The sequence below is a fragment of the Microtus oregoni genome, unplaced genomic scaffold (assembly GCF_018167655.1).
Source record: "Microtus oregoni isolate MIOR12 unplaced genomic scaffold, Mior012 000021F_ref0000039, whole genome shotgun sequence".
NCBI lineage: Eukaryota > Metazoa > Chordata > Mammalia > Rodentia > Cricetidae > Microtus > Microtus oregoni.
Window position 1 is genome coordinate 5,357,446 of NW_024543080.1, and position 22,242 is coordinate 5,379,687.

The window sequence follows — 22,242 nt, forward strand, 5'->3', positions numbered from 1 at the left end:
CAGATCAAACAGAATTTGGGTGCTCCTCATACCTGTAAAAGTTGTTCATTTGCCCTTACCTACTTCTTATTTGAGCAGCAAAAATAATATATGCTAAAATCAATGTTTTAATTATTAACTTGCTAACAAATGCTTACAAATTTATTATATAGTCATAGAGATTAATATGTAAATTAAGAGCCCCAGCCCTAATCATTCACACCACTCTGAGGAAATCACTGCAACTCATGTTGTGAATTCCATGTGCACTTATAAAATCTATTTAACAACAATGCTACTCCACTTCACAAGCCTTATCAGGCTTTACAGAGAGGCCTTGCAGTGAGTGGAGATGACCCTGAGTCACAGGCAAACCTCGGGGGATATGAGTACTCATTTGCTAAGCCCCTGACTCCTCTGCACTGCACACTGAAGGTGCAGCAGATCCACCATACAACACTATCGAAAGTGGAAGCCACTGTTTTCACAAGCCACCCAGCGTGAGGACACTGCCGTTCAAAGATGATAGACTTATTATCTTAGTTATTGGTGTCTGACATTCGAGGGTGGAGATGTCACATGCTGTGCATAGTCCTCTTGTACTGATGGCCAATTTCTTCCTACCAGCCTGGAAACCTGGTGCTGCCCTTATGTGCCAACCACATTCTACCCAAAGCACCGAGTCAGCTGTTCGGGTTTTCCTTCTGCCTGGATTTCTCAGCTGGACCAACAAGCCTTCTCTAAAAGCCACTTGAGGCCATAGTGTTCAAAAACAAAGTCAAATTATAAGGCCTGTTTCTTAGTAGTTAGGTGACTTCTAACCGCCCCGTGCCTCAGTTTCCGTTTACCCACACATAGAGGGAATTAAGTGAGCTCACGCTTACACAGTGCCTGGCACACAGCACATACTCAGTAGAGCTCAGATACAGTCACTACCCAAGGTTTCAGCCCAAGGTCAAGTGCCACCTCATCCGAAGCTGTCCAGGACTCTCACCAATACCCACCCCAACTCCTTCACCACTGTGTTCTGCCCTTGGGGACAATCCTTCACCTTGGGAGTGTAGCTAAGTAACAGAGCCCTTGTCCTGCACACAAAAGGCCCTGGCTTTGGTCCCCAGCACCGACGACAGAAAAGCAAGAGAAGCGATGTGGCCTTCCGCCATTTTCGGAGCACCAGCAGACACGGGGATTTATAGCCAGAGGATGACGTTCAGATGATTTACCTTTTCCCACAACTTTAACGTAATGCTGTGTTTCCCACGTGATCTTTTGGCAAAGTTATGAATATCTATGTCTCTTGCCTGTCATAGGTTCACCTTCCGCAGCTTCAACTGTGAGTCCTTTGAAGACGGGACTCAATCATGAGTCCATCTGTGTTTAGGCCAGCATGTCATGCAGGACTTCCTCAGGGAGCACAGCCTCGCTGTTTGTGCAAAAATACTGAGCAAGCAGATAAAAGACAAAGGCGCAGAGTGCTGACCACAGTGGATGGGGCTCTCCCCAAGTGCAGGTTGTGGAACTGAATTCTCACGGAGTAATTTACCAGCAATTTGAACAAAATGGACCCGAGGAAATGGTCAGCACTTATATGAAGAAGAAAATCAAGTTTAGAATCAACGGTGGATGTGCGGATAAAGACAATATGGGCCACATGCACAATAGTCTCATTCAGCCGTGATGAACGGATTACATCATTTTTCAGGTAACTGGACGCCATCCCGTTCCAGGCTCGGAAAGATGAATAGCACACACATTTTTCCATGTGGGGAATCTCAGTTTTTTAAAGGGGCTGTTTTGGAAGACAACAGAGACCAGTGGGGCAGAGAGAGGGGCCAGAAAGGGGAGCAGGCAGGGGGAATACAACCAAAGTACATTACATACAATAAAAAACAAAGGAGCCGGGAGGGTGGTCATGCCTGTGACCCCATTACTCAGGAAGCCGAGGCAGGAGGTTCACTCCAAGTCCAGGCCAGTCTGGGTTACACACCGAACACCAGGGCACCCAGGCCTTTGCACCAAGACTGCCCCAAACTCCAGTGACAGAAAAATAAACCTTTGTTTTCTGTAAGTTAAAAGAGGAGAGCAGGAGAGAGCTTGTCGGGGAGTGTCTGTCATGTTCCCCCAGGGCTGAGAGGAAAGCAAACACTAGGAGGAAGAGAGCTGGAGAGCTTCAGGTCGTCCACCTCTTTTTTATCCTTAGTTGTTTTCATTGCTGGGGAAGGGACCCGGGGGCCTGAGCTACATTCCAAGCCCCTCCCCCATTTTTCAGATTTACAGATTTCCCCAGAAAATCTTCACACTACACTATACTTCTAGGTTTAAACTGTTTACTTTTTATTGTTTTTTTAAAAAGTGTTTTAAAAGTTAAATAGTTCATTTATTTATCCAGACAAGTTCTAACTATAGAGCTCTGACTGACCTGGAATTCGATATGTAGCCCAGGCTGGACCAGAACTCACAGAGATCACCTGCCCCTGCCTCTTTAGTGCTGAGATTAAAGGTGTGCACTGCCGTACCACAGAAAACAAAACAAATCAAACATTTTATTACTACTGTTTAATGTTTTGCGGGGTTGGGGATGGAACTCGGGGTCCTACACAATGCTAGGTAAGTACTATTTGAATTCCATCTTCAGTCAACGTATTTACCTGTTTTATTTTTTGAGGCAGAATCTACGATACCCCGGGCTGAATTCAGACCCACTACGCAGCCAAGGCTGATACTGAACTTTGGGTCTCCCCCCTTGACCTCAGCAACTCTAGGAGTCAAAGCTGCCCCATGACATCAGTTTCTGCGGTGCTAGATAGAAAACCCAGGGCTCCATGTATGCTAGACAAACCCTCTACCAACTGAGCTACATCTCTGCTTCCCAGACGCGTACCTTAATATATATATTTTTTTAATTTAAATTGATTTATTACTTTATGTGCCTCAGTGTTTGTCCAAGTGTACGTACGTTCTCTGTGCAGGTGCCTGGTGTCTGGAGGTCAGGAGAGGGGGTCAGAGTCCCAGAGACTAGAGTTACAGTTGTGAGTCACCATGTGGGTGACAGGAATCAAACCCAGATCCTTCTCAAGAGAAACACGTGTTCTTCGCCACTGAACCAACTCTCCAGCCCCCCAAATGCTTACTTTTTTAAGGTTAATTAACATATTAACTTACGAAACTGGAGAAGCTGAGGCTGAGGCCGTGTTTTGAAAAGGTATTTCTTAGTCAAACACTGGGCAGCTACTTACACGCTTTTGTTTTGTGTTGCTGGGAGTGAACCCAGAGAATTGTGCCCTGTTACTAGGTTACCCTCAGTCTCCAACATCCCCACACAATCTCTCGGTGACGCATGTCTCAGAGTTTTCATTATCACCAGAGATTCATTTAAGTCTTTGCCCCAAACATGGACCTTTTGCACAAGCCCGAGCCTATAGCTTTAGTGCCTTGCTCTCTACTGCTTTTTGTATTTCTAGTCTATGGCAGGGGTTCCTGTCAACCCAAACAGACTCCACACATCTCGACCTCACCTCCCATGAGCAACTTCTACTGTCTTGAGAGAAGCCTCGGTCCCACCTTTTCCCTCCATCTTTCTGACTGCATCCTATTTCCTGATTTTAAACTCCCCAGGTCAGAAACTAAAGAGAGAGAGATAGAGAAAAAAAAAAAACCTTAATTCTTTCATCCATCCACACGTGTTTTTTGAGCATCTAACATTGCTAGGCACTCTTTGAGACCCGGGGAAGGAGCCTGTATTCTCTCCTCTTTCCCCGACTTTACATTCTAAAATATTTTTAGCATAGCTCACATCTTTAACTAAAAATGCTGGTGCCAGCGAGGCAGCCCAGTGAAAACAAGCTGGATTTTTTTCTTATCTTAAGGGCACTTCAGCTGACCCATGTAAACAACTCTCTCTGGGAGGCCAGGCAATTTCTAGGAAAGGGAGGAACACTGCTTGGTGCTGGGATCTACCAGGGCTGTACTCCAAAAAGGGGAGTCTCACCCGACAGGCCTAGCCTGGGTTTTGGATGAAGCTAGTTTTATAAGTGTAGAGCCCACGTCTGCCACATGCCAGCCATTCAGGTTAAATGAAGGCTGATGCTTTATCTGATGGCACGTTAGAACGCCCACAGCCCTTCCTGCCTCACGCTTGCCAGCCCTTCTCTGCCTGTCCAGTTGCTAGCACCAAGCCAGTGGACTCAATGTTTGTGGATGATTTGGTAATAAACATGGTTGCCAAGCAAGTTGAAGCTACCGGCTAGAACACAGCTGTGACTGCCTGTATCAATATTGTCTCCATCATAACAAACGATAAATTGAGCTGTTGAGGTGACAAACTGGTAACAGCCAAGTCAGTGTGTGCGCGTGCGTGCGTGCATGTGTGTGTGTATTTGTGTGAGTCTGAGCATAGGTTTGTGGACAGGAGTGCTAATACTGGAGGGGGCTGGAGGCATAGATGCTCCTGGGGCTGGAGCTGAAGGTGCCTGTGAGCCACCTGACTTGGGTGCCACGAGCTAAAAGAAAAGCTAAAAATGGTGTCGTCTCTGAAAGAAGGATCCACACTTGGAACTACTGTGACTTTCCAGGTCTCAGGATCATGTGGTTATTTATAGCGTATCTAAAAATCATTGTCATGACTTCAAAAAAGAGTATTTAGGATACTGGACAATAATCTTCTTGAACCAGTCATCTAAGAGAGTATTCCCTCAACCCCATTCCCTGCCGATGCTCTCCGTCACTGAGATTCACTGGGGGGAAATGTTTATTATTCCGACCGTTGGATTGATGCATTGGCAGCTAACAAGGTCACTGGCGTTCTTGATCCAGTCTCGCCCTCATAGAATTTACTTATTCCAGGAATACAGTTGTCACAGGCTAAAGGGCTGCGGGTGACAGCAGGCAAGGCTGACTAGGATGTCCTTCAGCCAACTGGAGCCCACGACATAAACGTGCTCCTCTCCCTGCTCTGAAATCCTAAGTTTATCTACACCTATAAAAGTAAGTTGAATTTATTTATTTATTTTTGTTGAATTTCATTTACTTGCGTGTGTATGTGTGTGTGGGGGGGGGGGAGCTGGTACCAGAGTACAGAGAACAACTTCACAGAGTCAGCTCTCTCCTTGTGGTGGGATATTGGTGGACTATGGCACAACCTCTCTTCAGGATCTATGTGAAGTTGCCTCCTTCTGGAAGGCTTTATGCCCAAGTGATCACCTGACTTTATCATAATGTCTAAGCTGAAAGCGGCATTTCCCAACTACGCCCCTACAGCTTCCATGTCCCCCCAGTGCTAGAGATGGAACCGGAGCCTGGCATCTGGGTTCAAGTGCCCTACCACTGAGCTACACCACCAGCAATGCCCATCTAAACCATCATCTTCCTTCCAACTGCTTTCTCCTTTAGCTTCCTCCATGAGCAGCATGTAATATGTATGCATATTTTTAACATTTACGTACATATGTATGTATGTAGGTTGGCACATGTGTGCACAGCATAATGTGACTGGAGATCGGAGAATAACTAGAGAAGCCAGTTCTCTCTTTCTACTGGGTATGATTCAGGACTGGAATTCAGAAGTCGGGCTTGGCAGTAAATACCTGCTAGGCCATGTCACCAAACCCATGACCAATAATTTTTCTTATATATCTTATTTATTACCTGGCTTTCACTTGAATGTTAGACTGTGAGAACTTTGACTTATGCCTGTCTTAATTTGTTCTCAGTGTCCAGACCAGCGCAGGGACAAAGATCGGTGACTAAGATTCATCATCTAGATAAGAAAAACATCATCGTCATAGTGACCAGGTATTGGGTGCCTCATATTCCAATATGGTATTACTGTATCATCTTGATTGTTACAAGGTCTTTGTAAGGCTATTATAATCACTTGGCTTATAATAAATTTGCATAAGTTCTCAATTCTAGACCAGGATACTGAAGTTCAGAGAAGCAAAGCTGCTTGCTCATGGCTGCACATTAGTGAAAGCAGAGTCGGCCGTGGAATTCCAGACAGACTTCAAAGCCCACATCCTCCCGGCCACTGCCTCTGAGAATCCCCCAGATCTTTGCCCCAGACTAATACTTCTTCACTTGTCAGTCTAATCCCTCGAGTACCTAGGAAACCCGACGCTCCACATTTCTGTGTTCTCAGCCTTCTCTCTCAGGGATCCAAGCACCGGAACCCATTGCGTAGGCTTATAGGTTTAACAGAAGCCACAGATTAGCCATGGGAAAGCAAGCTGGCAGCCACTGCCCTGGGGTAGCTACACAAGACAGCACAGAACACTTTCTGCTTCATCTTAGTTCTATCTGGAATTCAATCAGAATCCAGTTCATCCTGCAGAGGGCCTGGGTGGCCGGGAAACGAACGAGCCAGTTTGCCTCTCCACCTGAATCGCACCTTTATGTGCTGTCTAAACTCTTGATGGATTCGTTCTCCTTTCTTCGCTTTTCTCCCCTGCATTGTGGCATGGCTGGGTTCCAGGAAGGGAGGGTGGTGGTTCATTAAAGCTACAGTTCATGCTATGTAACGTGCAGTTAGCTTGCTGTTTTCTTGGTGATTTGAGAACAGGTATGCCCTCTGTTGAGAGCAATAATTATGCAAAAGTGATAAGCAAAATAGGGCAAGTTAAAAGAGGTAAAGGATATAGTGGTTTGATTGTGACCCCTCCTCCCCATGGGCTCATGTGCTTAAATACACAGTCCTCAGGTGATGGCGCTTTTGGGGGAGGGTGTGGCACTTTTAGGGGGTGGAGCCTCACTGGAGGAAGTGGGTTGCTAGGGGAGGGCCTTGCTGTTTTGTAGCCCAGCCTCACTTCCTGTAAGCTCTCTGTCTTGACTAGCCACTTCACCCACTTGCCAGCACACCCCCAACATGAGGGACGGTGTCCCCTCAAACTGTTATCCAGAATAAACCTTTACTTTTTTTTGGTCATAGTAGCAAGCCAAGTTTTATATATATGGTTATTTGGTAGATAAAAAAATAAATCAAGAACCCTTGGGCTGCTTTGACTGTTAGTTTCTATTCTTTGGGAGTCATTGTTACTCATAAACCACTGGACATCATTGGTTTTGAACTGTACACAAAGTTGGACAAGGAAATAAATAGAAAGATCTTCCCAGCATCTATTCTCAGCCTCCCATGGTCTGTGCAATGAGTCAGCCCTTTGAGAAGTTCCATGCTAACTGCTGGGTTATAAAACGGACAGACATGGTTCTGGGCATTGAATGGCATAACAATGGGACTTCCAGGGTACCTACCGCTCATTTCCTGCCCACCTCTCATCTAGGGTTGGATCAGTAGGTCTCCTTCATTGATGAATTCTTTTCTGGGTCTTTCAGTGGTGTGTGTCATGGTTTAGCGCAGTTGGCTAGGATTCATGAATCCAATGCTCTAATCCCAACTTTGTCCCTCCATCACAGGGCCCCGAATGGGCCTCTCATCTATGAAACAGGGGTGATGCGTGTTTTCTACTATGGGGCAGAGCCTCACACACAGAAATGTGTGCCTCACACTTCAGATACAGAATATGAAGTTCTAAAGCTTTATTTAGATTGAAATACACGTCTACTGCTTTAGTATGTGTCTTAGGGTCTGATTGCTGCAAAGGGACACCATGTTCCCAGCAGCTCTTATAAAGGAAAACATTTGACTGGGGTTAGCTTAGAGTTCAGTGATTTAGTGCATGATGGGCATTACAGGGAGCGCAGTAGCACACAGGGAGCGCAGTAGCACACAGGGAATGCAGTAGCACACAGGGAATGCAGTAGCACACAGGGAATGCAGTGGAACACAGGCAGATGTGGTGCTGAGAATTCTACATCTGGAACAGCAGGCAGCAGGAGAGAGACACCGTGCGGCGCACCATGCCCGTCTGCGCTCTATGCGCCGCCATACATTCCGTGAACCGGGCAAGGGGCTGGAGATTGAAACACAGGTCATCCTTGATGCCAGAATGCCTCAAAAATGCACCTTTTATTGTGTCCAGGGGCCGCTTATATAGAGATAGCCACGCCCTAGCCAAATGCACCAGAAATCACTCTCCTGCCATCAGGAACTCCTGAAGGTCTCATGTTCAGAGCAGCTGCAGGCACTCAGATCAGGGGAAAACAAGTTGTTTACATGAAATTCAGGATCTTGGGGTTCACAGCTCCCAACAACACTGGGCCTAGTTGAGCATCTGAAATCTCAAAGCCTACCCCCAATGACACACTTCATCCAACAAGGTCACATCTCCTAACAGTGCCATTCCCTATGGGCCTTTGGGAACCATTTTTATAAAAATGGCCTCCATAGTTCTGGGTAGTAATGGAGCATGCCTTTAATTCCAGCACTCAGGAGTTTAAGGCCAGTCTCGTCTACAGAGTGAGTTTCAGAACAGGCTCCAAAGTCACACAGAGAAACCCCATCTCAAAAAATCAAAAATAATAAAAATGGCCTCCACAGGCTCATAGGTTTGAATGCTTGATCACCAGAGAGTGGCAGTATTGGGAAGGATTAGGTGGGAAGTGTGTCACTGAAGGTGGGCTTTTAGGTTTCAAAAGCCCATGACAAGCCCAGAGTCTCTCTGTCATGGCCAGTGGATCAGGATGCAGCTATGAAGTATTTCTCCAGGACTGTGTCTGCTTGTGTGTTGCTATGATTCTCACCAGGATAATGGACTAAACCTCTGAAACTGTGAGCAAGTCCTCAGTCTTTTATAAGAGTTGCCTTGGTAATGGTGTCTCTTCACAGCAATAGAACAGTGACCAAAACAGTAGGAAAAACCATGTAAAAACTTGCTTCTGTTATTTTTAGGATAAGGGTGTATTGTTCTTCCCTAAATCTAACAACTTAGACGGGAAGCAAAAGAGATGGGGCAGAGGCAGCACCATGTATAAAGACTAGGAGCTCTGCGGTCAGACCAGCAAAGGATGAAGTCATTCCCCAGACAGGGTGATGTGAGTCTTTTCTGAACAAGCATTTCATTACCCTACAAGTGGGACCACAAAGCAAACCATGCTAACATCATGTGAGGATTGTATGTGTAACAACACAGAGCAAGGGCTCCTGAGGGATGCTTCATGCATTGCTCAATTCTGCTAGGTCAGTTTTATTCTTCTCTGACCATGTCCACTGCAAGAATGCATATGTTAGCATCTGGAGACACCTAGGGGGAAGGGACTTCATGTGGGATTCCCCTCTGAATGCTGTGAATACCATTGGTTAATAAATAAACTGGCTTGGCCTGATAGGGTAGAACAGAACTAGGTGGGGAAAACTAAACTGAATGCTGGGAGAGAGAAGGGCGGAGGTAGAGAGAAGCCATGTAGCCCCACTGGACACAGACGACAGAACTTTACGATAAGCTATACACAGATTACTAGAAATGGGTTAAATTAATATGTAGGAGCTAGCCAATAAGAAGATAGAGCTAATGTGCCAAGCAGTGATTTAATTAATACAGTTTCTGTGTGGTTATTTCAGGTCGGAGCTACTGGGCAGCCGGGAAATGAACAAGTCCCTCTCCTACAACAGAGACTGATGAGGCGGGACAGGCGTTACTTTCCTAAAGTTACGGCTGAGAGTTAACTTGATTTATAAAGGCTCAGGGGACAGTCTCGCCTTCAGCAAGAAGGTTTTGTTTCCCAGAGAGGGTGGAAGGCAACTGCCCCCCCTCCCAGAACATCTGAAGAGCTGCAGTGGCTGAAAACCAAGCCATGCTGAAGTTTGGGATTTTCTGCTCATTAAGAGAAAAGATCTGATCAAAGAGAGCCAACCCCTAAGCTCCACCAGGGCAAATGTGCCCACTCAGCTGTCCTCATTGCAAGAAAGTGCCCAACTCTGGCTTCTCCAAGGTGGTTGGTTCCAATAAAACCAGTTTGGGGGTGATTAGAAAGTTGAACAGCCAGTGTTTGTCTCCATTTGTTTATTTATTCTTCTCCTCATCTTACAATGGGGTTGAGGCACTCCTTAGCAACACTAGAGAATAGAGGAAGAAGCTATGGGCATCGGAGCAAAATGAAAAACAATAAAATAAAATAAAAAACAAGGATACACTCCATGGGTGGGGAAGCCTCATCACCCATCTGGATATTCATTACCCATGTGCCTATTGGAACATAGTTCTGTGGAGTGGCAGGGTCAACCTCACTCACAGATATTCACAACTGAGGCAAGCAGCTATGAGCTTCCCAATCCACACCCCCTGGGGTTCAGCTCCATCTCCAGCAGTTCCATCATGGCCAGCTTGGATGTGGGACGACAGATAACTCAACAAGCAAACGAAAAGCAAACCCGTGGTACTTACCCCACGATATAATTACCTGATGCTACGATTAACCAGTGATATAATTGCACAATGGTGTGGAGTTAACCAATGGAACAGCTAACTTGAATATCTTCCAAAAAAAGGCAAGACACAAAAAATAAAACATTACCTTAAAAGTTTATAAAGAAGTCAGGATGGAATAGCCATCTTTGTCCATTATTCTGAGGATCCACCCAGGGTTATAATTGTATCTTAATTTTTTTTTATTTTTATTGTTTTTATTTTTTTTACAAATAAGGTTAAATAAACTTCTTTGCACAAATCATCATCTTGATTTTCAACTTTCTACTATTTTAGATCACATTTTAGCCCCCGTTTTAACATAAGATTCTTTAGACAAACTCATCTTCGGCTCTAAAGCTCCTGGAGACAAAAGCCTAAGGAAACGTGACTCTACAAAGCAGTGATACACTTGCCCTGTGAAACACGGGACAGCCAGTGGGGAAGCCTTGAGCCCCAAGGGCCACAGCGAAATCTGAAAGGCAGAGATGTCCTTCTCAATTGCTTTGTTTGTTTTAAAGCATTAAACACTGGAAGTCTGAGGAGCCCAGGGGTGTCACCGATACTGTTCACTAAGAATTCCTGAGGTTGGGTCAGATGGCACAGGTCCATGATCCCAGCTACTCCAGAGGCTGAGGTAGGAAGATCGCAAGTTCTAGGCTAGGCTAGGCCATTTAGTGTGACTCTGTCTTAAAATTTTAAAAATGCAAAAAGCTGGGGCTACAGGTCAGTGGTAGAGTGCTTATGTAAGCGTTCAGGAGGCCCTGAATTCAATCCCTAATACTTAAAAAAAAAATGAGTCCCCAAGTTCCCACCTGGTCATGGAGGAGGCTTTCTTTCTTTTGGTCTGAGGCTGGAAGCCTTGCAGCTGGGTGGGCCAGGAAGCTATTTCTGGTTGATGATTTTTGCACAGGAAACTATGTTGCCCCACTTCTCCAGGCATCCTTTCCTTTGGTACCGTCACTGAGCACGTTGGAGAGGCCAGTTTATCTGTCAGTGACGGCTGAGTAACGAAGACCAGCAGCTGTCCTGACACACCATGGATATAAGAACTAGCAAGAAATAGGAGGTGGAGACAGCCTCAGTAGGTTCACTTGTCGTGAACGAATGGAGAACCAAGTTCAGACCCCTAGCACCCACATAAATGCTCTTGTAATTCCAACCCTGGGAAGGCTGAGATAGGGGGTCCTTGCAGCAAGCAGGCTAGCTATATTAGCCCTATCATCAGTAAGCTCTTGGGTTTGACTGAAAGAGCCTGCCTCAGTGAATGAAGCAGAAAGCAATCAAGAAGAAACTGATTGTCAGCCTTTGGCCTTCACATGCATACGTGGACATATAGGCACATGTACCTGCACACATATGTAAACATATACACATGTATTCATACCACACATAGGCCTACGAAAACAAAAAGAATGAGCAAGAGATAAAGCTGTGTTTAAGCTGATGAGACGCCATTTCTTTCCCACTCAGACAGGAGACTATGACAAATGGTTCCTTTATATTCAAAGGCATTTGTTTCTATTTTATAACAATTTCTGAAGTAATTCCAAGAGTCTTAGCATGTTTATTCCATGTTCCTAAAGAAAGACCTTCTGCACCACCTTAGTCTGTTTATATTTATGTTTCCAGTCCATTCTATACCTTCTATAATGCCGTGTATTTATTCACAGATCAGTTATTATTATGTGCATGAGTAGGATACATAAAACATGGAAGACACAGGGTGGTATACACTCCTGTATCCCAGCACTGAGGAAGCCAAGGCCTGAGGAATGATGTGAGTTTGAGGCCAGCCAGGACTGCACAGTGAGTGCCATGGCAGCCAGGGGTACATGAGCAGACCCTGTCTCAAAACAAGAAGAATCACTTGCCCCATCAACAGAGCTCAGTTTGGGAAGGAAATCAAATCTTTAAATTGTAAATGTATTTTATATGCTTTATATGTATATAGCATGTATTATAAAGTAAACTCTTTTTTTTTTGAGACAAGTTCTTACTTTGTAGTCCTGGCTAGCTTAGAACTTACTATGTAGCTAGATCAGGCTCACATTACTACGTAGATTCAAACTCACAGAGATCCACCTGCTTCTGCCTCCCCAGTGGAGCATTGAGATTAAAGGTGTGCTATCATTTCTTGCCAAAGTATTGTTTTTAATATTAATATTGGTCTGTATGTTGGAGAGAGTGAGGGTCTCACTCAGCAACTCTGGCTGACCTGTGTTTTCTACACAAGTTGTTCTTGAAGTCAGAGATCTGCCTGTCTTTGCCTCCCAAGAGCTGGGATTAATTAACAACAGCACATGGTTTACTATTAATTATTGGAACTTGGCTTGCAGCAGACAGGAATGTCATATGACAAGGGTGTCTACCATTGTCTCCAAGGAAATGGGTTCTTTGTCTCGGCAAAAGAATTCTCAGAGGTGGCCGAGCTTTAAGGAGATGGGGTAATAAAGCTCTCAAGGACTTCTCAGGCCTGTCTGGGATAACAATAGTATCCTATTAGTCATCAATGTGAGGCTCCAATATTTACACACTGTAAGAGGTTCCAGAAAGACACCCGAGCACCAACTGGCGAAAGGATTTCTTCTCTCTGTAGTTCCCAACAATGATTTGTTTACTTGCCATCTATCAGTGGCCTTATGGAGGTTAGGCTTCACAGCCAGATGGTCGGGTTCAAATCCTCCCCCAGGCTGAGAAGCTATGTGACCTTCAACAAGTTATTTGATATCTCTAGCTTGTTCCCCTTCATGTGAGATAAAGCTAGTACTACTTCACAGAAGGGCAAGGGGCACTAAATCAATGATTGCATGTAAAGCGGGCAGAAAAACAGGCCCAGTAAACATTAAAAATACTCATTTATATTTTCCTTTGTAAATCAAGAATGCAAACCCTTCTTTTCTATACTCCACATTAAAAGACCAGAAATAGTTTATAAAACACTTGAGGTGTTTTTTTTTCTTTTGTAAGGCAAAGACTCTACCAGTGAATCACTTCTCCAGTCCAATTAAAAACAAAACAAAACAAAAATAACAACCCTCCCAAACCCAAACTTTGAGAAATGTTATAAGGCATAGTAAAAGAATGTGATTCTAGTGATCCTGCCAGTTTGGAAATCAGCTCAACCATTTCAATCATCCCAAAAGAGGACATCTGGTCAGACAGGGTTTCTGGAGGTGCAGGCAGGTGGGGTAACAACAGGAGGGACAGGGGCAGGGGAAGGAAGAGGAGAAGAGAGAATCCACTCTCGCCAACACATAGGAGTATTCTGTCAATCACCAAACTAAGCGCAGCAATATTAAGTAAGGCACCTGTGCTGGCTAGTTTTATGTCAACTCAACACAAGCAAGAGTCATTTGGGAAGAAGGACCCTCAGTAGGGAAAATGCCCCTATCACCAATCTGTGTGCATTTTCTTGATTAATGATTGATGGTTGATATAAAGGGTCTGGATCACTGTAGCTGAGAGATATGGGTACTATAAGAAAGTAGGCTGAACAAGCAATGAGGAAAAAGTGTCGGTGCCTGCCTCTGGGTCCTTGACTCGAGTTTCTGTCATGAATCTCCTGGATAACAGACTTTAAGCTGTAATCAAACAACCCCCTTCTTCCCCAAGTTGGTTTTGGTCTTGTTGTCTTATCACAGCAATAGAAACTCTAATTAAGACGACGCCCACATAGACTAAGTTAGGAAGAACAGAGCCAAAATTCAAGCGCAGCCTTAGACCTGAAGTCAAAGTCCATCATATCCCTCCCATTTCTCTCTAAATAGGGAACCCTTTAACACACTGAGGAAGTCTCGCTAAGGGGAAGGGAGGCCAGGGCCTGACCAACTCAGCTCCCACCCAGGCCCGAAGCCAGGGCCATGAACTGGCCCATCTCGACACCTACCCCAACCCTGAGCTGGTGGAGTGGGTGGAGGGGCCAGTCCTACAGAGTCATAGCCACAGGATCTCCATGACTCTGGGCAATGGCAGGATGTGTGAGCTAAGTCCCAGAGAGGGTCCAGTATTGATGGCATAGCAGAAGCCAGAGACCGTGAGCCAGACCAAGGACTCAATGCAATGACCATTGCAAGTCAGGCTGTTCTGACAAAAGAGTCTACTGCATGGCATGCCGCAACTTCCAGTACCACCGCAACCAACACTTGATGGAGAGGTGGGAAGACACAGGAGCAGGCACATGTATGGTGGAACAGGAGATGCGCCAACTCAGAGAGAAGGCAGCCATTGATAGAGGAGCAGGGATGTCGGCGAAAAGTTTTTTCTGTTATTCTTCTTTTCTTTGCTTTGTTTTGCTTCTGTGGGGAGGCTGTAAGGGTAGAGGGCAGATTTGGAAAGACTGCAAAAGGAGCAGGGTTGGGGTGCATAATGTGTGATTATAAAAGAATCAAAAAAGAAATCGAGGCAGATGCTTCCAAAGCGTAATTAAATAATGAAGGCCAGGATGGTGTCCACAGTGGGTGCAAAGTCACAGACTGGTCAGCATAGCCCTCCAGCCACCTTCAGGGCGACAGGTCCTGGTAAGACTGCTGGAAGGGAAGTCATTATACAGTCACCAGACACTGAGGCCACCAAAGACTTCTCTGCCCCATCCAGCGCCACCTCCTGAGAGGACCCCATGAGTAGACAGCGGTGATAGCAACAGAACAAATGTATGCGGTGTGGCTAAATAAAGGAGAGAGAACCAGCAGGCCCCGAGTTCTTAAGAATGCCTTTGAATCCTTTCCAAGTTCCAAATTCCAGACCCCTCTCTAACTACACGCTGGCTTTGAACGTCCTGCTATTAGAGTCCCCTCCCACCCACTCCCCCTACTCTACCACTCTCTCCCCCACCCTGTACCCCAACCCCACATGCTAGGCCATCTGCAAGCCCACAGGCTGCCCTCCTCATCCCGTGGAGACTTCTCCCCCTCCTAGCTCATTGGCAGATTTACTGCCAGGGTGATTCCTGCTACACCCCTCAGGGCCCATGACCTCTACAACCCCCTAGCACTCATTGTCTTTCTTGGCCCCCTGCCTAGTTATCATTGCTACTCACTTCCCTGGTCAGATTCTAGCTCTGGACACCGCCAAATACACAGTCCCCTCTCAACCTTGAGAGCTTCTCTGACCACCTCCTCTTATCTTGGTTTATATTTGTTGTTGACAGCTTTATGATATAATTTAGATGCTATAAAGTTCACCCTTGTAAAGCGCACAACCCGGTGGGTTTTAAGTTTACTCATGTAGTTGTACAAACATCGCCATAAATGACTTTGGAATATTTTTAACACTGTTCCCAGAGCCACTGTGCCTACAGTCTTCACAAGCCCACCCCCCATCTCCCTACTGTAGGAAGTTCCACACAAGTCTACTTAAAATGCATTGAATTTCAATGTGTACGTGTACAAATGCAGCAGACATAGCTGGTGCTCTCAGAGGTCAGGAAAGGGTGTTGGATCCCTTGGAACTAGAGCTACAGGCAGGCATAATCTGCCATATGGGGCTGGGAACCAAATCCAGTTCCTCTGCTCGGGTAGCAAGTGTTCTTAAGCACTGAGCTATCTCTTTGGGCCTCTCAAGTCTATTTTTTTTTATCTTTATAAACTTGCCAATTCAGAATATTTACATCATACAGGACATGGCCTTTTATGGCTGGCTTTTTTTCACTTAGCACAATACTTTCAAGTTTTATCCAAACGATAGCATGAAGAAAGTGGTTTTTCACTACCAATCTGTATCCTGTGAGTAGATACAGACATTGGGATTGTTTCTATTCTGTGACTCCTCTGAAAATTACTCTGCTCCAAAAGTACTAAGGGGACTAACTTCAGCAAGATTTTATAACGAGTCCAATAAAAACAATCTTCACTCTCTGATTCCCTATAACCTCCTCTACCCCCCCCCCCACTCCCCAACTCTTAGAGCCATGCTCTCCTCTGCTACCCATTCTGCTATCAACCCTTGGACTCAGCCTCTGTCCTCTCAGAGGGTCAGGCCATTGCACCTGCAGCTATGCGTCTCCTCACCTGCACATCCCCTTTCCCCTTGCCAACCTAACAGTTTATCAGGGTTCTAGCAGTACCTCAGGCTTTGCCCACACTTGGGGTTCTGGCAGCCCTTTGTGCCTTTACAGGGTTCGTGGCCCTCCACCTGGGGCTCTGACCCCCTCTTTTCTGGGCTCCTGCACTTACCAGAACTTCTGTTCCTCCTTCCCATTACCCTGAGAAGTTTCTGAGTTCTTCTGGACCTCTGTCGGTTGTGCTAAACTCTAACTTCTCCCATTTTCCTTTGGTAAACTGAGGTTCACAAGACCTTTGCCGGCTCTCTCTCTCTCTCTCTCTCTCCCTCTCCCTCTCTCTCTGGTCCACTTGACTTTAACACACACCTCCTCCCATGTACACTACTTAATCTTGACAAAGTAATAAATAGTAGAGAAATTTCAAAGGCAACGCTGAAGTAAAAATTCATCCTGACTCTCCCATCCAACTCCAAATCAGGCGTCCTTTTAACAAATAGAGACAGCGCTTGAGAGTGGAAACAATGAAGGCCAGTTTGATGCTTGGCTGTCATAGACTACACTTAGAGGTGAGGTGGGTGGTCTTTGGTTGTTCAATGGAGTATAGATGTTTGTCATTGCTTAGGGGGTTAGTTATAAGTTATTATTGGTAATGGTCAGGGAAAAGCTAAAAAAAGAAAATTAGATTCAAGAAAAGAAAAAAGGGGGCTATAGATATAATAAGATAAAAGGGTAAATTATTTAATCTACTCTGAAAAGAAAAAAGGGAGGATATAGATAAGATAAAAAGGTAGATTATTAAATCTATTTTTAAAAAACAACTACTAGTCTTAAATGTTTTATATTGGATTGGACTTTTGTATATTGTATACAAATTTTGTATATTGAGACTAATTTTGTTAGAAAATACTATACATACATTTCTAGTCTTGTTCAAGGTATTGTACCTATATAAGTCATTTAACAATGTAAAGCAAATTTCTAGCCCTTGAAAATTATTCTTACTGTTTATGATAATAAGGAAATGCAGGTTTTGTAGTTAATCACCTACTGTAATCGAACTTGTAGTCACATTAAGTATGTTTTCAAGGTCAAACAAAGATATATTTTAGATAGACAGGTCATCTTCAAACACTTCAGAAATCTATAGACTATGGTATTTAAAATGTTTTAATAACATAGGCTCTTTTTATGATAATAAGACATGTCTGCTCCTAGCAGCACCAATCTACTTCGGAGAAGATAATAGGCATCGAAGAAACTCCACATGGATTTTACTGCTTTTGTGGCAAAAGTAAGCTACTGGGCAAGAAAATGCCCTTGCCTCAACTGCTGACAGTATGCTTTCCTTATTGGACAAGCAGGGCACAGAAGAAAGTGACTGCCAAACACTGTCAAGACAAGGAGAGACAGCCCTTCAGAATACCCTGCTTCACAGAACGGTCTGTCTGCTATTCTAGGCCTGTAGGCCGAAGATGGGTGCCCCAATGTTGCAGAGGAACTCTGGGTGACTGTCTAGGCAGTCAGCTGTTTCTATCATTACGCTCAGTTTTTTGGAAATTGCTTGCTTGCACTTCCTGATTACTCAGTTAATATTATTTCCTTCTTGGGCCTCTGAGGGAGTTGAAGACTAGATAGTTATAGTTTTCCTTGTTTACCTGATGCAGAAAGCAAGTTATGATAGGAAGTAAATTAGGTACAAGATGTTGGACTCACCAAGATAGGATAAAAATGGAGCATTTTTTTCTGAATTTGTCAAATGCAAATGGACTAGTCAATGTTGATGTATTTATTGCCTGTATATATTATATATAGTTATTGTACTTACTGTATATAGTTTTTCTTATATTAGAGTCTTCTCTTTTTATTTTAGACAAAAGGGGAAATATAGTGATATTTTATTTATGTTTTAATAAATAAAGTTTTCCTACAGATCAGAAGGGCAAAGCTAAGCTAAAGGTGAGGCAGTGGTGGCAAACACCTTTAATCCCAGGATTTGGAAGGTAGAGGCAGATGGCTCTCCATGAGTTCAAGGTCACCCTGGGCTACACAATATCAATGCTGAAACAAATCCAGGTGGCGATGGCTCATACCTTTAATCCCAGGACTAGAGAGTCATACACCTTTAATCCTAGCACTAGAGGGACTATAAAATGGAAGGAAAGGGAGGCACGGTCAGCTTGGTCTGCTTAGTCTGCAGTCGCCCAGCCTTGATAGAGGTAAGACTTCTGTCTAGTGACTGAACTGCTTTGCTTTTCTTGTTTTCAGGTTGAACTCCAATTTCTATCTCTGGGTTTTTATTATTCATGCTACACTGGTCAAGCAAGGCCTTTGATTTATCCTCACACTGATGGAAAACTGGTAAGGGAGGCCAAAGGAGCCAGAGGTTCCCGCTGATCACAGGTGACCCCTGATGCCAGAACCTCAACTGGCTAGAACAGAAAAAAAAAGTGATCAGTTTTGCCTACATGGTCTTAAATACCTAGTGGGATAATATATCTAAAATTTTAATAATTGATAATATAAAGCAAATAACGGGCCGGTCTTTATGATCCTCCATACAGATTACTAGGTAAATAGAGCAATTACAGCCACTCCAGCTGTACTCAAAGGACTCATCCTTTTCCGAACCATAGCATATTGTTGTTTGTGTATTTTATTCCTGATAATCCTGCTTAAATTTCCTTTTCTTTACAACATCTACAAGTCAAGCCAGTGCTGCATTATTCAGTTCCTTTTGTGTTGCTGTGAGAAAATGCTATGGTCAAGGGCAATCGTAGAAGAGAGTTTGTTTGGCTTAGGGTTCCAGAGGGTGAGTGTTCACAATGGTGGGGACAGCACGGCTGCTGGGAAGCAGGTAAAATGGCCAGAGAGGGAAGCTGAGAGCTCACATCTTCAAGGCACAAGCACAAAGAAGAGAGAGAGAGAGAGAGAGAGAGAGAGAGAGAGAGAGAGAGACAGAGAGAGAGAGAGAGAGACAGACAGAGAGACAGAGAGAGAGAGAGAGAGAGAGAGAGAGAGAGAGAGAGAACTGGAAGCACAAGGTTTTTACAGTGCAGGGATACACTTTCTTCAGCAAGGCTGTACCTCATAAATCTTCCCAACAAGCACCACTGAATGGAGAACAAGTGTTCAAACATCTGAGCCTATGAGGAGATTTTCTCATTTAAAACACTATAGACGCCACCACCGTGTCATTGCTCGACAGCTAAGAAACTGTAACTTCTGGATCTTCATCATGAAAATGTGTTAAGTCTATTATAATGTTTAGTGTGGATGTTATTAATCTAAGGACCTTGTGTACTCGACTGCTGTCTTAATCTTAGCTACTGTTGACAGTGGACATAACGGATTCTATATGAGTCCCCTTGATCACCCTCCAAGACCTGAAAGTCAATACAAGTAGAGACCCTAAACATCTCTACACCCCCAGTGTCATTAGAAGCAGTCAGACTGACTTGATGTTCATACTCAGCACTTGGGGGAGAATGTTAGATAGCTAGACAGACATTGGTAGGCTTGGAGACCATTGAGGAAGAAACCAGCTTCTTTACAGTTTCCTCCTCCTCCACAATTCCCCATAGTAAGAACCCCCTAATGAGGACGTCAACCTCACCCAGGAGGGATGAGCTAACTGGTCCATCATGCCCCCTTCTCCATCTGTCTATAGAAATTAAAGTCCAGAATGCTAGCCATGCCGGGCGGTGGTGGCGCACACCTTTAATCCCAGCACTCAGGAGGCAGAGGCAAGCGGATCTCTGTGAGTTCGAGACCAGCCTGGTTTACAAGAGCTAGTTCCAGGACAGGCTCCAAAACCACAGAGAAACCCTGTCTCGAAAAACCAAAAACAAACAAACAAACAAAAAAAAAACAAAAACAGAATGCTAGCCATGACCATGTTATTTTGAGAAGTTGTTCCATTTTGGATAAACAGAAACAATTTTCCAAAGCCATAGTAATAAATTATTGCAGCACTAAAGCCTAGCTTGCTGCTGTACCCCAGCCGTGCAGACCCCTGATAGTGCTGACCATCAGAGATGATGTCACTGGTCACGTGACATTCCTTTACTCATTGCTCACTACACTTGTTCACTCCGAGCAACTGTCAATCTTGGGTCAGAAAAAGGGGGCAGCTTTTCAGTCTCACTTCCTGTAGCCCTTTCTACCCTGTAACTACTCTGGCTGGTAAGCAGAGGGCAAGCTCTGATTCTTACAGATACCACCTCAGCAGCTTTTTTTACCCAATAGATGCCCACACTGTCTTGAAAAAAACACCTAGGAGTCAGAGAAATACATTGCTTGAGAGTACACGCTGCTCTTCTAGAGTTTGGTTCCCAGCACCACAATCAGGCAGCTCACACTGGCCAGTAACTCCAGCACCAGGGGATCTGACACCTTCTGATTCCTGTAAACACCTGCACTCAGGAGCACATACCCATGCAAAGTCAGACAAATATACATGCAATTCAATTTTTTAAAAAATATTTTTAAATCTAAAATAAGTAAAGAACCATCTAGTAGTTCTTAATCCACTTATAAGCTCATGAATTTACTTCACTGTATAGTCCAGGTTGGTCTTGAACTTTTGGGTTTAAACACTTATCTTCCCTTCCCTCCTAGGCTGACCACAGTCTCTCTGTCTCTGTAACCTCTTTTCCTACATTGCCTACTCCGGGTTTCTTTACACTAGCCTCACTGCTTCCTTGAGACCGTCCAGAGAATGGCAGTGGTAAGGTGAGCTGGGAACTGTAGTAACCGAGAGGAGGGAGGAGAAAGACATTCAAACTTGGAAGTTCTCCTAAGGTCAGGAACCTCTTATTTGGCTTAGTTCTTACAACTCATGAGGTAAGGATAATTACATTTATTTTTTAGATAACTGGGGCACAGAATGAAATTGAAGTCATGTTTTTTTTTTAATCTTTAGTAATTGCTAAGTGTTTAATGAAAAATCTACCCAAGGGCTACAGAGCTTGCTCAGTGATTCAAAGCATTTGCTGTTCCTGTAGAGGGCTGGAGATAGCCTCCTGATATGGGTGCCGGGAAGCAAACAATCACCTATGACTTCAGCTCTAGTAAATCTGATACCCTTGTCAGGCATCTAAAAACATTTTTATATATGTGTCTATCCTACATGGACATACACAGACACAGACAGACAGAAAGACAGACACACACACATACGAACAAAATAAATCTAAAAAAAAAAACTACCTTCACAACTAACACTACAAAACCATATGGAAACCCAGTACTATAGAAGCTTACACAACACACACAGGAATTTAAATGGAGTCACCATATAATGAGGTATGCCATCGAGCAGAACCCCCTCCGGTGCAAGGAATGGGTTACATTTTGTTGAGTCATTGGCCAAATTGCCATAGAACCCCTCCCTCAAATACCAAAGGTTATTGCCAGGGTTATTGATTAATCTCCACAACCTGGTGGTAAGGCCATATTGCTGAAGACAACACTTATTCATGTCATAGAATATGGAAAAACCAACCTGGTGCCCAACTAGAAGCTTCATCCCCTACTGACTACTGTTTGTGGTATTGGAAGGTAGTCTACACACTACCAGAGGAGAAAAATAATAACCAAGATTACCCAGCTACAAATCCTGTAACCTATATAGCATCCTGTCTGCAGGGTATCCTGGTGCAATAGTGACACAAACATTATGGGTATAACCAACCATTTTTTGGTTGGATTTAAGGCCCACTCCATGAAATGGAACCCATACCTGGCACTGCTAAGTAGTCAAGAACCTGAGACTAATAGGTTAGAGACCTAGAGAAAAACTTATTATTATTATTATTATTATTATTCTGATAAAAGAACATAGTAATAAAATGACTCCTAATGGCATATTGCTATATCCATAGATCAGTATATCACTCAGCTTTTATCAAGGGAAGCTTCTTGATGATATGGGATTCCTCTCTGTATGCTATGAATATGTTTTATTAC

The 22,242-nt window shown here is 44.2% G+C and overlaps 1 pseudogene; it reads right to left on the bottom strand.

Moving 5' to 3' along the window:
* LOC121460658 overlaps window positions 1–22,242 on the bottom strand; it is a 112,868-nt pseudogene that overhangs the window by 3,720 nt on the left and 86,906 nt on the right.